At 42.5% G+C, this 17,994-nt stretch overlaps 1 non-coding gene across 1 annotated transcript; it reads left to right on the top strand.

The window, feature by feature from the left end:
• Positions 1 to 12,269: 12,269 nt before the first annotated feature.
• Positions 12,270 to 12,402, top strand: LOC111766704 (small nucleolar RNA SNORA31). The gene has a single exon (XR_002798670.1). It is a non-coding gene; the product is annotated as a small nucleolar RNA SNORA31 (small nucleolar RNA).
• Positions 12,403 to 17,994: the final 5,592 nt, after the last annotated feature.

Here is a 17,994-nt window from a genome sequence, read left to right as displayed (position 1 = left end):
TGTGCCCCAGGTTCTGTGCTAAGGACTTTATAAATATCATGTAATACTGTTAGATAGATTATGTAACTTCATTTGGGACTGTTGGAAAACTTTTATTTCTTCTTAACACAAATCTACTTTCCTGAACCTTCCTTCCACTTTTTCTTGCTCTTCTAGAAACACAAGGAGTAGTCTAATCTATGGTAAAGAAGCCAAGTTTTTTACTATTGGGTTATTCTCAGGATGTTGGTTAGACTATAGCCTTCGCAAGCAGTTCTATTTGTTATTATTGGCGTGGTATTGTTTGTGTGTATGTAGATGTGTTTTAGCTTTTCCCATTCCAACTTACTAAGTTATTTTGGCCACCCAGGCTATACATGTAGATACTGGTCAAGTGTCCAAACAAAACTGGGATCCTAGGGTGTAAGGTGGGGTATCTGAGCTCCCTTACAATCTGAAATTTTTCCTTTGAGAAGTCCAGGGACTATCTGCCCTTTGTATAATTCTACCCATGAAATGGGGTGGTGTCACAAGGCCAGTTTTGTGGAGTGGAGATTTCTTCAAACAAATGTCCTTCTTTGTAGCTAAATGCATGTGATGGTTAGATTAATGTGTCCACTTGGCCTGGTAATGGTGCTCAGTTGTTTGGTCAAGCAAGCACTGGGCTGATTATAATACAAGGACATTTCATGGACTTTAATATAATCAATGAGTTGATTGCATAGATGGCTGGTTACATCTACAATCAACTAAGGAGGGTGTTGTCAGCAATGAATGACATCTCATCCAATCAGTTGAAGGCCTTAAAAGGAGAAGGGATTTCAGCATTAAGAGAGATAATTTCTATCTCTACATCAGACAGACAGCATCTGCCGGGAACTCATCAAGGACCTTCATCGTAGTTCCTGGCTTGCAGCCTGCCCTATGGAATTCAGATTTGTGCATCCCCACAGTTGCATGAGACAATTAAAAAAAACCTCATATTATTTACAGATATCTTCTGTTGATACTGTTTCCCTAGAGAACTAGAGGACTAGTACGGTGCATATTTCTCAGCCCACTTTACAGTAAAGAATGGAAATGACAAATTTTCCTTTCAAAATCTGTTCTCATTTTCATCCATACTAATAGAGTTGTAGGGGCATACGACTGCGCAGACAGGACGGCATTCCCCGGGGTTCCCTTGCAGCCAGGTGTGACCATGTGACTCTCGAAACTGAGCAGCAGTGATCGTTACAACTTCTGCTCTTTTGTTTAAAAAAAAACTCCCTGGTCCTGAACTTCCACACTCCCTGACCCCCTTTCTCCAGGCTAGAATTGTGAAGACAAGAGTGTCCTTGGAAATTTGCAATCAGCCTGGGTTCCTGAATGAACTCGTGGAGCAGAGTGGCCCACTTCCCTGAAATGCTGATCTTGGAGCTGTTACATGAGAGAGTCATAAACTTCTTTGTTCCTTGAGCCACATTGTGGTTGATGTCTTCTTATAGCCACTTAGGTACTTGTTTTATCTAATACAACTCTGAATTTCTGGAGTAAAAAAATTCATTTGTTTCTTCTTTGTTTAAAAAAATCTATTTTATTAGAGCCAGTGTTACAAATGAAAAAATAGAGGAAAAATTAGCCATAAGGATCTTTTATCCTTGGAATAACTTGCAATCAGTGGAGATCACCAGATTTTCCAATGAGCTCACTCCCTGGACAATGCCAGTCCAGACTTAATTTCCAGGATTGCTTAAGGTGACATGAGTTTGGTGAAGAGGAAGAAATAGCTAAACATTTTCCTTGTTTCATCTTGCTCATAGCCCCACCAAAACAACCCACCCCATGGCATTACTTGCTTGAGCTTGCAGATACTTCCTGTATGTTTTGCAATGATAAACTCTGTTTCATCCAACCATAAAGCCATTTTGCAACTACAGCTTCAAAATAGTATGGATTACTTTGGTATGGAACTCTATCATTTTTTGAAAAACCCCTATTACTCTGATCTGCGCTCTGCTATGGCAGCTTCTGTAGGCTTTCCCAACAAGCCACAACTACAAGCCATGCACATTGTTATTATCTCTGATATGCTCTGTGCACAGGAAATCCTGTGTGAAACTGGCCAGGGGTCAGAGGCCATGAAGAGATTACATCCATCAGAACAAGTTGGTCAATTTCCTCCCGTAAGGAGTTTTAACATCCAGTAGTTTCCTCCAAAAAAGATAGGAATACTTTCTTAACTTACTGATAAGATTAGCAACAGGATCACATCTATGGAACCCTGGGCTGCTTCTCAAAGGCAGCTTTAACCTTCCTATCTTTAACATTTTACTTGTCTAGACAAGTGCAAGGTACAAATACCAAAAGTCAAAATCTGTTAACTGATAGGATGGCACATAATATTATCGCAATATATTGTAGTCATGATTAAACGATAGAAGTCTCTCAAACTTAACATATTTCCAGCTAGACTTTTGATCTTCCCTCTCCAGCCTCTGCTACCTACTATCTTCCCCATCTCAATGGATGGCAATTCCAACTTTGCAGTTGTTTAGGTAAAAAAACTCAATGTCATCCTCAACTCTTCTTTTTCTCTTTCCTCACAATCAATCCGTGAAGAAATCCTGCCAACTCTACTTTTAGAATTCATCTAGAATCTGAATCCTTTGCACTCTCTCCACCGCCACCTCTTGCTTGGGTTCAGTAGTCTCCTAACTCCTCTCCTTGCTGCCTCCTGAGGTCGCACCCTCACTCCCTGACACACACACACACATACACTGTCAGCTCGACAGGAAAGTCAGAGAGATCTTTCTAACCTGAAAGTCAGATCATGCAACTCCTCTGTTCAAAAACCTTCAGCTGACTCTCCATTGTGCTCTAAATAAAAGCCCAAGTCCACACAAAGGCCTGTAAAGCCCATTACTTTTTTTGACCTTGTCACCTACAGCTCTCCTACTCTTTGCTCTTGTCATAGGGCACTTGTTCTTGCTCTTCCTTAATGCTCCTCCTTGATATCTGTTTGCCCCTCATTGCCATCAAGACTTGGCCCAAATGTTTCCTCTTAAATCAGGTTCACTCCAACTAACCTATTTGGTCCTTTTAGTCCTTCCAGTGCCTACCCACTTACCCTATTCATGTTTTATAGTGCTTACTGCCTCCTAACACATGAGGTAATGTACCTACTGTGTCTATTATCCCTCCCATCCATCATTAGAATATACGCTCCATGAAGGCAGGAATAATTCCTGTACCTCAAGCCTAGAATAATGTGTGGCACACAGTAGGCACTTTATATATACATATACATAAAGGGAAAAACATATTTGCTGGAAGAATGAATGAATGAAGCCTACACACAATGAGGTTGACTCTTTATGAATGTAAAAGGAAGGAGCTGGGATGATCACCTCCAAACACTGGGGTCTTCGTTTCCTGGGGTTGCTGTTACGAAGCACCACAAAAGAACAAAGATTTATTGTCTCCTAGTTCTGCAGGCTAGAAGCCTAAAATCAAGGTGTTGGAAAGGTTATGCATCCTCTGAAGCCTGTAGGGAAGAATCTGTTCCCTGCCCCTCTCCTGGCTTCTGGTGCCATCTTACTGTCAGGCCATGGTATTCTGTGCCTTAGTTGTCACATGCCATCCTCCTCTCTGTCTGTCTGCTCAATTCTCCCCTTCTTATAAGGAAACCAATCATATTGGATTAGTTTGGCCTCATCTTTACTAGTAATATCTTTAAAGATCCTATTTCCAAATAGGTTCACATTCTTGAGTCAGGGGTAGAACTTGAACATATCTTTTGGGCATGGGGCACAATTCAGTAGAGAACACTGGGGTTGCCAAAGTCACTTTTTCTCCTAACAGGAAGAATGGGACTGGAGGAAAGCATTGGACCCTGAGGAGAAAACTCTCCTGCAAGTGGATAAAAAAGTATAGAAAAGAATCTTGGGATGGCTACCCTGGTAAACTCTTTCTACATTACACTTCTGCACGATCAACTTGAATGTGGAGAATGCTCTGTTTGGGGAGTTAGGACTTGTCCTTGTTTTTAATTAGAATCTGAGTGACTGAGAAAAGCTGTGTGGATCAAGTTTCCTGCCTCTTGCACAAATACGTCCAGGTCTGGTTTCAGGTATCCTTTTCCTTAGGTGGGTTGGCCATTGAGGGATTCAAGCGCCTTGTGATTTGAGCCCTGGCTGTCACAGAGGTACTGACGCACGTGCAGTATCTTGGATCTCTATTCAGGCCCTCCTTCATGCTCACCTTCAGGCGAAATGTTGCATTTTGTCAGTGGAACAAAACACCTGAGCCTGAGTAGTAGAGGCTATTTGCTATCTGTCCACCTCTCTGACCCCAGAGCTGCCCTGCCTCTCATAGAATTCAAGTGAGGGAGCAGGGCAGGAATCACAGAAAAAAATGAGAGGAGAGAGCATGTATAGGAGAGAAAGCTAAAACTAGAGAAGGATGGCAATGGCTGGGAAAAGGGACTAAATGGGAACAACAGATGGGTAGGGGGACACAGGACCATTAATTTGCCATGGTGCCCCTTACTCTGTGCCATTTTCACGCATCATGTTTCCTGGTGACATGAGGACCATGCTATTTCCTTTTTCTCCACAAAATATGCGAAAAGCTACTTCATCCTGCAAATTTGAAACCTTTGCCCAAACGGGAAGAAACTACTCTTCCAAAGTTTGCAAGCACGAATTGCTATAAAAATGTAAGACTCAAAGGCTCCCAAGCGGCCCGCAGACCACTAACGCGCTTTCCGAGGCCTTCCACGGAGGACGGGAGTCCTGAATGAGATGTATTCTTTCTTATACGCCCAAGGCGAGGCAGTCGGTACCACCTTTCTCAAGCTGGTTTCAGTCACCGGGAAATTTATGGACAGCAAATTACCTTGGCTCAGTTGGCCTCATGAACATAGACCCGACAGAAGGAGCAGTGGATTGTCAGAAGTTAAGAAATGGTTTCTTTTGCAAAAGGAAGAACCTATATGAAAGAGACTTTTCAGATCTTGGGAGTGTCCCGTTCCTAGCAGCCTGTTGAAAGGCCCTGGGTGTCTACATAGCCTCCGGGAGGGTACCTGCTGGAGCAGCCCCCAGAAAAGCAATAGTGGAAAGGTGCAAAAGTCATCAACAGGGGAGAAAGAGGAAGCAATCAGCAACACTTTAAACAAATTATTACCGTGAAATTACGCTCTCAGTTTGAGATAAGTGTTCTGGATCTGTTAAAGTCATATACACCTTACTGGCTTCAATGGGACTGAGGAAAGTTTTCCTTTTTGGCTTATTTATTAAGTGTCAGACCACAGTGGACTGTGGCGTTTGAGCAAAGGGGGGCTGCCCGCCTCTTCCCAGGCTTCATTCAGTTAGAGACTTATTATTACCTGCCTTGAGTACTTGTGCAGAGAGGCCTTTCAAATACTCACTCGACAAGGTGCTGGCTACCCGTTTGGAAGAAAGGGAAACCCGCTGGGCTGACGGAGTTTCATTCGGAATTGGTTTTGAGTAGGAAAACCCAAGGCTTTCTCCTCTCCCCACAGTGCTAGGAGTGTGGGCTTTTGCCATCCCCCAGCGCCAGGCTCCTGGCCCCTCTCCAGGAGGCTGTACCTCCCCGGAGCCACTCCTCTGGGGTGAATATGCCTTGTGACCTCCTGTTATTTTAGGTCCCCTCCTCCCCTCTGGCCTCTCTTGCAGAATCGACTTTTCAAAATGTTCTCAATGCCCCGTGACTCAGTCTCTGGTTGCTGTTGGCCCCTCCACCCACCACCAGGTAAAGCTTCAGATCCTGGAACTGCAGGCTGGAACTGCAGGCTGTCCCCTGCCCCCACCCCCTGCCACCCCCTCAGCAGCATGGACCATCGCCTTCTCAGTGAAATTATAGCACCTCTGCCCTTCAGGAAGCCTCAGCTCGCGATGGCTCAGGTTTCAGGGCTGAGCCTCCTGCACAGAGGGCTACACCGGGTGTGCAGCTACTCACTGTGCAAGGGTGGGCTTCTCTGGCAGGCTCTTGGCTCCCCCTCTCAGTGCCCCTGGCACATGCCCAACACTCTTCCATTATATTTGCTTCCTGGATGCACTGTACCAGCTCTTGATTGCCAGCCCAGAGGTAGAGCATTAGGGCTGGCTGGCTCCTCTGAGAATCACTTCAACTGTTAAAAAAATAATTCTCCATTCCAGTTTCCTTTTTTTCCTTCGTGTATTAAGCACTTGGGAAATATGTGAAAAATAGGCTTTTTTTTTTTTTAAAGACTAATTCAAATAGTTGTGGATTTTCATTTTTGCTGAGCGGTGGGAAGGGGGAATATATTCAGCACTTGATGAATTCAGACACAGAATAAAGGAGATTTTTAAAGATGCAAGGCATAAAGTTAATGAATCCTGATGATATTGTAATATGGGTTCTTCTTGCCTATACTCTCAATAATCTTAAAATAATAAAATTAGCATTTAAAGGGAACATAGAATAAAGATGATAAAAAATAAAAATAGAATAAAATAACAACAAAAAGGGAAGATAACGGGAATGCAGAAGTTATTGCATCATATTTCAAAATGAAAACAACTATAACCATCTATACATATTTCAAGTGTTGTTATCCAATCGTTTAAACCTTCCAGAGATAGAGAACTTGCAACCTCACAAAGAAACCCATTCCATTTAAAACAGCTCCAACATAGTTAGGTAATTTATTCTATTTAAAAACTTTGTTTTGCCTTTAGAGACACATGGACAATTAATAAGGCAATGTTAGAATCAAAAGAGACCTAGACAAAACCCTATTACATATCACAATTCTTTAGTCTTTTTTCCAAATGAAACCTCTCTACTTCTTTCAGTTAATCTTTATATGAGATAGTTGTCAGATTATTCTATAATCTGGTCTCTACTTTTGGATTCAGTTCCTCTTAAAATTTGGTTCCTAGGTGTATAATGGTGTCTGTCACAGTTAAATTGTTAGAGAGGACTCAGAGAACCCAAACTGACAATGTTTATGAATCTACTCTTTATTTCAGAAAAAAGAAAAGATATAAAATGACAACAGTGTTAAAATAAAGGTATGTATTACAGCAAAAGGTTGCCTCACAGCAAAGGATCTGGAAAATCTCAGCCCATTCTGGACATACTTTCTCTCTTGGATCAGTAGCCACCACCATGTACATACAAAAACGTCGGAACCAGGAAGTCCCAAATGGATTTTTGTCTGGGACTTTTTATACCTTGCTGGTCACGTAGGCATATTTCTTTCTCTGTTGCCAACCATAATGGAAGAGCTCTTTGGGGGTCTCACTGAGACCAGGTGCAAATCATCAATCTCATTGTTATCAGTAAACAATGCAGACAAGCTGGTAAAAACCATCCTGAAACTTGCCTCGGGTTCTTCTTATTAATACAAAACAACACTATTAATCAGTCCATTCGTACCTCAACCAGGGGTCAGTGTCACACAGATACATCTTTTACTTCAGCTGACTAGCTCAGGTCAATTCCAAACCTGCTGGAATGAACTCTCACTGCAGACCAGAATGGAACCCCCACTCCAGATGTGGCTGACTAGTTCAGTACATGGTGGGATGAGACCCCCGTTTTCTGGACCTTACCATCCACCATGAATTCAAAAATATCCTTCATGAGTCTATTCTCAAAAGAAATTGCTGTCACCTCCTCCTGCAGGTTCAGACTCAGGATAAGCCAATCTTGTTGAGGAAAGCAGTCCAACCAAAGCTTTATGTCACAAGCTCATGGGGGCTGAAAGTGGTCTTGTCTAGCAATCCAGAGATTGGAGAGATTTCTAGGGAGGCTCCTGCCTACTTAGAGCATGATTTTGCCTTGACTCTGGCCTCATCTTAACCTTGACTTGCATTTCCTGCCTGGCCCTCTGGTTTCTTGCTTATCTTGAAGTACTTTCTTAAGCCCCCAGTTTTCATGTCTGGGTCCTAATATTCCATGATGTTCTTGCCAGCCTTATCTCCTAGCCCATCCATACCATGGAACCCTCCTGAGAAGAAACTTTTCTCCCAAATTAGTACCTAATGCCTAATTGATGGGGCACTGTCCTCATCCTAGTGCCCAAGGGCAGATCTCCTTTGATGTATACGTTGTGGCCCTGTGATACCCAGTCGTCCTCTCGAGACTACCTTTCTGCTCTTAGCCAACCCAGTTCCATGTCCCTCCCTCTCACCACTGACCTTTTCTGATAAGACCCCAGCATGCTTCATGCTTGAGCAAGCCTGAATTCAAATAACTCAAGCAGGAATAATCCTTCAGAAGGAAAGCTAAATGAACCTTGCCAACCAGCTGGGAAACAACCTTAGAACAACCTTCTTTAAAGGTCACCTACCTGTTGGGTTTTGAGGCTTTTCTCTTTTTCCTTTTTAGTACCTGAGCTCTTTCTCCTTCCACATGGAATATTACATGGACATTCAGGTGAAATTGGTCAAAATGGATCTGCACAGAGGAGGGAGAGAAGGAGAAATTGGATTCAGAACATTTAGACCATTTGGGCCCCCCTCATGCTTCCACCTAGGGGTTTCTGAGGCTCCATGAGGGAACCTCTGATGCATAATTTGCAAATTATGATCTATTCCAATGATGACTTTATTTTAAAGAAAGCTATCTGAAGACCATGGATGTTAAGAGATTTCTTTTACGTTATACAGCTAGTTACTGCTCATTCTGTTATGGCCACCTGAATCCTGAGATGCTTTTACTGTATTTGTACCTCTCAGAGGCAGAAGAGCAGAAGTCCTGGGTTGCCAAATGATGGGAACTCTATCACTTGTGTCTTTACATTCAATTCATTTCAAGTTAATGTAAATCTTTTTAGAGCACCTACTGTATGCACTGTGCTAGTGCCGCAGGAGAGGCAAAAGAGGCCAAGACACAGGTACTGACTTCTGGAAGATCATGCACTAACAGGCACAACCCTAACAATCAAGCCGGGTTGTTTAACAGTAAAGATAAAAAGGACATGGAATTTGAATGAGGGCAAACTGTGTTTGGAAGTGGGGGGAATAGGAAATTCTCAGGCACGATACAGTATGTGAGATTGGCCTTGAAGGGTTAGGAAGAGAAGATGGTCCAGTGTGGGGAGTAGAACTAGGTAAGACAAGTCCACCCAGGGAATGCTTTGTGGTCTTGTTAAAAACACAACTCAGGCAGCAGAAAGATATCACTCATGATGCATGGACTGAGGCTGATTCCATTCGAACAATTTTTAAAAAATGATTGGGAAAAACAGCAACATTGGATTAGGCGATAACTAGAGTACAGGTTAATTTCACCAAATTCTCCTATTCCCCTTTCTCCATACCTCTAAGTAGTTAACACATAGACTTTGTCTCCTAGTTTTATCTCTAGAACTAGACTGTGCCATCACAAATTCTTCATTTGCATGGGATGAATCACAAAATCTCTGTGAAAAAAAAAGGACCCTCTCTGTTGGCTGTGTAGTTGTACCTTATAAAAAGTTGTGAACAGTTTTACCCATTTTCCTGATTCTTCCTAGCACTTCCCTTCCAAAGGCAGACAACTCCTAATTTTATCATATGCAAATTTAAGGGGTGAAAAATATTACTTCTTACAGGCCAGGTTAAGTACCAATTCCTGCTCTTTTTTCTTGGTAAAGTTGTGTTTGTTTTTCCTTTCAATCAAACAAGTATCAAATAGTTGTCTTTCCTACTCTTGGTTGTGTGTTTATAGGCATTACATTTTTTAGAAAAGGGTAAAATTTTAGTAACATCAGTTACTTCAGTATTTATAGCACCAAGTAAGTGTGTAGCTCTGGCTTCAGGTTAGTGACTGAAGGTGGTGAACCGGCTGCTTTTTGATCACAGCTCACACATGCTGATTGAGACTCCCCGTGTCCCATCCTCTGGGGGAGGGCTTGAAAAACAATTGGCAACGAGAAATGGGCTTCACTTTAAGAAGTCTGCCATGTGAAAATCACTGAAGAGAAATCTGATCCCAGGATCTGGTGACCCAGGAGAGGGATGACACGCTCTGTTGGTCAGTTAGGCTGGCCGCAGGAAAGGTCACGGGCAACTTTACAGAGGAGCTGGTGCTGAAGTTGGGTCTTGAAGGACAAGTGTGATTTTATCCGGACAAGAAAGAGATGGCCTTCTAGAAAGAACGCAGGGCAGACACAAAATACCTGATACAATTGGGGAATACCAGCGAGTCCAGAATGGCCGTGAGGATATGTGGGGCGGAAGGGAAGGACACTGGACTGGAGCGGGCAACCAAGCCAGTAGAGTCTGAATGAGGATACTCTTAATACTAATTTTTTTTTAGCTGGCCCCCCCACCCCCATCCCCGCCACGGCTTGCTTGTTGTCTGCTCTCTGTGTCCATTTGCTGCACGCTCTTCTGTGTTTTTACTTGTCTCCCTTTTTGTTGCGTCACTTGCTGAGTCAGCTCTCCACTGTGCTTGCGGCCAGGCAGCACTCCACAGTGAGCCTGCCTTCACAAGGGGGCCCCGGGACGCAAACCCAGGGCCTCCCGTATGGTAGATGGGAGCCCAGCTGATTGAGCCACAGCCGCTTCCCTTAATACTATTTTAATTTATTTTGCTTCCACATTTATCTATTCACTCAAACAATTACTTTTTACAAAAGTAATGCGTTCTAATTGAAAAAGGGATATATCTTTTAAGAATAATTCTTTTGTAAGATAAAGGAGTGTCCAAAGACCTAAAGGCTGACACTCAACTGTCCTATCTTCTTAGGTTAGTGCAGTGCCAGAATTTAGCTGCTTTAGCCCAGATACTTGCATCTGGTGTACTTGGCACAGAAATCCTTACAATGTGGTCTCTATCTGAAATAGATCGAATAGGGGAATTCTGAGTATCATTAAACAGAAAGGGACTGCCAGATATTGGATATTTGGAGCTAAGTGTGTACAAATTAAGCTCTTATCAGCCATGTTACACCACCTTAAATGGCTAATAAAAATAATTAAACAGCATTTTATACCTAATTATGCACAAAATAAATTCTCTAGTACTGCAATAACAATTCCAATGCAGTTGGAAAAGGCCATATTTGTTTGAAATTATTAGAATGTAAATACAGTACTAACCTATTTTTAACATTTTAAACCCTTTTATTGAAATAAAATAATTGCATTGAAAGTGTCCCTAAGTGGTCCTCCTGCTATTATTTGGTCACATCCACATAAATGAGATAAGAATCCATTTAAGAACACAAAGAAATAGCTTCTACAAAATCATTTAAATAATATCCACAGAAATACCAGCTTTCCTTTCATTTACCTAACTATACTATACTATAGTTCAACATCTTTCCTTCTGCTTTTTTTTTCTGATCATGGGAGAGATCGGGTGTATTAATCTGTGTCCTTTTTAACAAGAACATTGTATCTGTTACTACCTGCCCTTCTCTCCATGCTAAAGAACCAATTCATACCATCAAATTGCTTAAACATGATTTTTACTTCTAACCCTCTCCCTCCAAGACTGACAGACATTTTCTAAGAAACTGAGTCACAGTAGCAGCAGTTCACCCTACATAAGGCAATCCTACAAATCTCTTTGAAGAATCAAAATTTATGTCTTAGGCTCACAAAGCATATCGCCCTATGTGTCGACAGCTCTTGAGACCTCACCTCAGACTGTGGTTTAATGAATAACCATGACTGCGTTCTCTGTGAAGTAAGTTCTAGAAGTAATTTATAGAAGTTATAGAAGGAGCAATGGTACAAACACCCCACACAATTCTCAATTGATAGCATTGTGTTTTAACACTAGCATAGGGACAAATTGCTTTAGAATTCATTCCCAAGATATTATTTACAAAAAACCTCTATTTGTGGTGTGATGCTTCAGGGTTATCGGGGGCACCCTGGAGCCATTATGCAATGTATCCCCCCCCTTTTTTGCTCGTTGTCTGTTCATTGTCTGCTCACTATTTGTTTTTGGTCTGTTTTCTTTAGGATGCAGCAGAAAGTGAACCTAGAACCTCCCATGTGGAAGGTGGGGGCTCAATTGCAGAAGAATTTTTTTAAGTGTGGAAATTTCAAAATCACTTTGTTGAAAGTTCCATTATATGATATTTTTAGACTCCAGTCAACCAGAAAGAGAAAATACACTGAATTAGAAAATAAACATCCAAAGGATTAATCCATATGTTGAAGTGTATTTAAATAGCTCAAGAAAAATTCTTTATGTTGCCTTTTTCCCCTTCTAAAGCAATGCCCCAAAGCATTAAATTTTCTCTATTATGATATAGCTATTTTTTTAAAAGGATAATGTAGCATGTTGGATAGTGGCCCTCAAAATGGTGTGTCTAAATGCATCTCTGACAGATCTGGAGCAGTTAATGTCTGCTACTAAGGTTTCCACTATAGATGCAAGAAAAAGAAGGTCCTCATGCTTTCTGTATATCTGGTTGTGGCAGCCAAGATTGAATGGGGGAATACAGGAAATTCTAAAAAACATGCGGAAGGGGAAATAATCTTTGCAACTCAGAAATGAACTTAAAAAGAGCAAAAAAAAAAAAAAAGATGCGTCTATTTCCTTTCCCTTGGAATCTGTGAATGAGGCCTTAATTTCAAAAAAAAAAATTGCAGATATACTTAAAGATCTTGAGATGAGATCATCTGAGAGGATCCTGGTAGTCCCTAAATCATTGTCAAGTATCCTTGAAAGAGAAAGAAGGTTCTGCCTGATTTTTCTGGAAACTTACAACTGTTGGGGTAGGAGGAGAGAAAAGGAGGAGAGGGCCATGCGAGGACTGAGGCAGAGATGGGAGTGGGCAGCCACAAGTCAATGAATGCCTGGAGCCATCAGAAATTGGAAGAGGCAAGGAAGAATTCTTCCTTAGAAACTTCAGAGGGAGACTGGCCCTGCGGACATCTTGGTTTCTGACTTCTGGCCTCCAGAGCTGTGAGAGAATAAATTTTTTTGTGGTAAATTGTTATGGCAGTTTTATGAAACTAATACAGATGATAGCCATGATTTATAATAAAGTATTTGAATGAACCAGCAGAGTAATGGAGAGTGGGGCTGAAGGCAGGGGGGCCGAGGAATGGGGGCTGGATGTTCCCATTCTTACCCTCACATACCAGGGAGCTCTCAGATGTGCTCTCACCTTGGGTGTGTCATCGGTAGTGTGGTTTGCAGAGGAAAAGCCAATGGAGACATGTTAGAGTATCCATCTCTATCTATTCATTAAAGCTCTGCTAGTAGAGATATTTCTCCTCAGGTAAGTAGGATCGGAATCAAGGGGCAGAATTTGAAGTCATCTTGGTCTAATTCCACCTCTTATAACAGGCTGTGTGACTCCCAGCTCATTCTACCAGGTGGTCTTTCTAATTCCTCTTCTTACAAATGACTCCAAAATGTGATAGTGAGCTCTTTTCCAAGGTTTTCATGGATACAGCGGTTGAAGTGAGAGCTGTTAGGGACTGAGGGATTTTATGGACCTAGAAATACAGGATAATCTCAATACTCTTGTTTCTATGATACGCGAGAGAAATAAGATGGCAGATTCAGTGTTCCGTTCCCTTGTGTTGGGAGTGGGGAGAGCTATAGGGTAGAGCGAAGGTAAGGAAAGGGTAGAGGAAGGAGACTTAGGAGGAGGGGAAGGGACTGGGAAATAAGCCCAGGGCTGGTATCTGGGGACAGGAGAACCAATGCTTCTTTTGTTGTCAGAAAAGCCCTGGGCACAAAGGGTGAGTTTGAGTTTCACTTCAGGTCAGTTCAGGGCATTGTGAAAGGCAGTTTTCAGACAGCCAGCTTAACTGACTGACTCTGAGGTAATTAAATCACTACATTAGGCCATTGACCATGAAAGCAGAAAAATACAAGCACATAAAAAGAAGAAAACAAAAAAAACTTACATTTGTATCCAATTATATAATTAAAATGTTTACTGTTCCATGTAATAATTATGTGGCTCATATTTGATCATGATGGAGGTTCTCTAATTGGTTAAAAGTTTTACCCATTCTTCTCGTGGGACAAAATTTGGTTTTATTTAGTCATTTTTCATTCAGGCATGCAAGGCTTCCATGCCATCTGACTTTGTTTTATTCTGGCAGGGGTTTTGGCAACTTCTGTGGTAATTTTCAGTTTTATTTCCTCCTTCCAGTGATGTCTTTAATTGACAGTCAGTTACCTGAGAAGGGGTTGTTTCACAGTACTCCATTTACCTTCCTAACATGAATTTTGTTTCTCAGGCTCCACAATGCTAAGTCAGTGTCATAACAGAACAGCAGTCCTGCTGAGCTCCTGAGGTCTCTTACAGAGAGCCCCTTAGTCTTGGCAGTTGCATAGTGAGTGGTTCATTTTTTTCTCCTTCAATCACTATTACTTGTGCTTCCTGCAGCTTTCGGTCTTGATTATTCAGGGGCCAATTAATTGGGTTGCACATTATCCAGCCTCTTTATTTCTTTTCCTCCCTACCGCCTATCTCCTTTTTATTTTTTCATTTATCTATTCGTGTTTTGCCATTTTACAGATTAACTCCAGCAGTCATCAGATCAAAGCTTGTGGAAAGAAAACGTGGTAGAAGGAAGATCAGTTCCAAGTTCTATTTGTTCTCCGTCTGGTTAGAGGTGGTAGAGGGAGAGTGTGCTGAAATTTAGACCTAAAAGATTTTACTTTTAACTGTGGGATTCTATTATTATATGTTATTTCAAATAAGCACAACTTTGGTGGGGTGTGTGTGGGGGGTAGATTTCAAAATGAAATTTTGAGAATTCCTAATAGTCTAAGGGGGACAAAGATTGGTTCCTTTATCCTAATTCAGTTGCCTTTACTGATAATCTATAGTGGAGCACCTGGAAAGGAGAATGGACCAGATCGGGCTGAGAATGCAATCATCTAGTCATATAACAGACTGTTTCTCTTGGGGGAAAGCATTGATGTGTATTTCGTCAGGGAGGAAGGAACTTTTGTCCAATCAGACAAAGTCAAACTGCAGAGGTGGGGGTTGGGGGGAGCCTAACTTCTCCAACCCCCCTGGGAGCCAAGTGGAGCCCTATTGAGGGGGGAAGCAGATAGGTGAAAGACAGGTTCAGGTGGCGCCACCAAAGTGGAGAAGGGGCTGGCTGGGGTCATTCCTGGCTCAATACCCTACAGTGCACAGGACAGCCCCCGTCCTAAAGAATTATCCTGCCCTAAGTGTCAGTGGTGTCCCAGCTGAGAATCCCTGGATTAGAGGCCTCATTCCTCTGCCGGGTAATGGATGCACTTTAAAAACAGCTTTTCTGAAGACATCCATTCAAGAAGAGAATTACTATGAATTTAGGCAGGCCAGAGGAAGGCGGCTCTTGAGAAACCTCAAGGATGGCATGGTGGCCACATCTTCACATGAAGCCAATTTACGTAGTGATTACATTCTCCAGTGTGCACCCTGGAGAGCCCGAGGGAGAAAACTAAGCATTTGTTCGGCTTTGTTGCAACTCAATTAGCAGGAAGTGGGTAAAGCAGTGTGATGGGTGCAGCAGAGGATACAAAAGGCTGGGCACACAATGGTTAAGAAGACAGAAACTATCCCTGACACCAAGGACCCTGTAGTCTGTAGTCTATGGGAGAGAAGAGGAAAGAAGTTGCAATGAGGGAGGTGAGGATGAAGGACACACAGTAGGAACATATGTTCTGAACTTCAGGGCCCAGAGCCCTGGGCATCATGAAGAAGAGAAAAGGCGGACGAAGGGATAAAATAGAGTGTGGTTAGCAACTCTTGGTGGATTGCAGCAGACAGTTGTTGAAATCAGTAACAAACCAGAGTATGGAGGGCCAGAACCCACTCAAAAACTCTTTTTATCTTATCTGTGAGGATATTGACAGATTCCCCCCCACTGATCATGTTATTTGGAAATATGTTTTGTAATGATTTTGATTTATTTTTAAGGGGCTAAGGTGCCCACTGTAGCATCTGTTTTATTACCATTTTCAGACTTCATGCACCTATATTCTGCTTTCCAATTTTTAACTGTAATGGAATTTTAATAATACAGTGGACTGTTTACACAGAAAAGTTTCATATGTGCCTCTTCATATAGGTAGATGGTTGTTTAAAATGTGGGAATAATGTCTTTAAACATTTACAGTCTGATTATTGACCCATTTCTATTGGGTTTCTAATATAGAATGATAAAGTAAGAAAGGCTTTTTGAAAACATTTAGCTGAACCTCCATATTTACAGGTGATAAAAATGAGAAACAGAGAAGCAAAGTGGCTTGCACAAAATCACCAGCTATTTAATATCAGAGCCAGTGTCACAGTCAATCCCCTTCCAACAGTGCCATATTATTAGAAGGCTGTAGTCTTCTAATAATAGACCAAAAAATTTCATCTAATAGCTATTATCTTGGAAAGTTTAATTCATGAGTAAAAACTGAAAGATGAAATGTTAGCCTCTATCTGCACTGGGCAAAATATGAGACACATGTTATTTTGTGGGGAGTATGTACATATTTCCCAGGAGGTCAGTCAGTCAGTCAACAAATGTTATTTAAGGTGCTTTTTGTTTAATTCTCTATATCTTCTTCTGTGGTTAGAAAATAAAAAGTGTGGATTAAGGATATGTATATTGTAGTCTTAAAAATATATTTGAAGATATAAATTTGTATTATATTATATCCTTAAAACTATTTCTTTTCATAAGGCAAATTCTTATGGAATCAGGGTTTATAAAAAACATCAAACGACTTAACTCGTGGATGATTCCTAAGTATTCTTCTTAAAGTTCATTCTCACCTTAGCTTACTTCATACTTTGTCTGTTCGACTTCCACCCATCCAGCATCTTCACTGAAAAACCTTAACTTGTGATCACCTCAGGGCTCTCTGTCATGGTTGTCCATGGCTGCCATTACAAAGGACCACAATTTTCTTACAATGTTGGAAGCCGAAGTCTGAAACGAGGTGTGGGCAGAGCCATGCTCCCTGGAAGGCCTGGGGAAGGATTGCTCTTCGCCTCTTCCACCTCCCGATGTGGTTGGTGTCAAGCTCTGCCCCTGTCGTCACATCGCCTTCTCCTCTCGTCTTTTCTTTCGTCCCTCATAAGGACACTCGTCATTGGATTTAGACGCTAGCTGGATAATCTAGGACCATCTCATCTCAAGATCCTTAAGTAAGTTTCATCTGCAAAGATCCTTTGTCCTAATAAGATCACATTCACAGGATCCCGGAATCTGGGTGGGCACGTATCTTTTGGGGGCCACTTATTCAGCCTTTCCCACGAGCAGGGCTTTCAGCCGACTGTGCAATGCCACTGTTCCACAGCTAGCGAGACCCACTCCCCCAGCTTTCCCGGGACGAGGGCTGTCCCGGACTGCGGGGCTTTCAGGGCTAAAACCGGGACAGGAAAGCCCCTGATTATCACCCCGAGATGGCTGGTCCCTCAAGCAGAGAGCAGCGCCTGGGTGGCTAACCCCGTCCCGGAGTCCTCCTTGCACAGGCTGCGGGGGATGATGTGAAAACAGGAGGAAGCAAATACCTCTGAGAAATAGTGGAGTGGCCCCTTCCTGCCCCTTCTCCTCCTTCTGACCTCCCTTTTGACAGCTGTGATGAGTGAGTCAGAGGCTTCTGCTGGAAGGGGAGCCCGTGAGAGAGAGGTTCTGCCTGTCAGAGCCACTCTCCAGCCTCAATTTCTGCTCACCTCATTACCCATGTCAACCCTGCATTCCCCTCAGCTGTTTATCCTTCTAAAAGCAGCTGGGGCGGAGGCAGCCGACTGGTTCCATTTCAGCCATCTGACCGGTGATACCTCGGGAATGTGCTTATTTGCAATGATTTACATGGAGCTAAACTGCTTTTCCTTTTTTCTCCTCCTCACTCCCTATTAACCAGCCCCATCCCCAACCCCCACCCCACACTGGCTCCTCCGCACTAGAGTCCAGGGAAGCAGGGAGCAAAGCTGGGCCTTTGAGTTCCTGCAGAGGCAGGGTCTCTTTCTCAGACACCGGTCTCTTGGATCAGAGGTCACTGGGTGAGCAGCCGCAGAGCTGGCCTCGGCCCAGTCCCCCTTGAAGAGGTCATCACAGCCAAGGACAATGAAAGGGG

This window comes from Dasypus novemcinctus, chromosome 11 (genome assembly GCF_030445035.2).
Source record: "Dasypus novemcinctus isolate mDasNov1 chromosome 11, mDasNov1.1.hap2, whole genome shotgun sequence".
Classification (NCBI taxonomy): domain Eukaryota; kingdom Metazoa; phylum Chordata; class Mammalia; order Cingulata; family Dasypodidae; genus Dasypus; species Dasypus novemcinctus.
The sequence above is the reverse complement of the archived record's forward strand: the minus strand, read 5'-3'. Positions and strand labels throughout refer to the sequence as shown.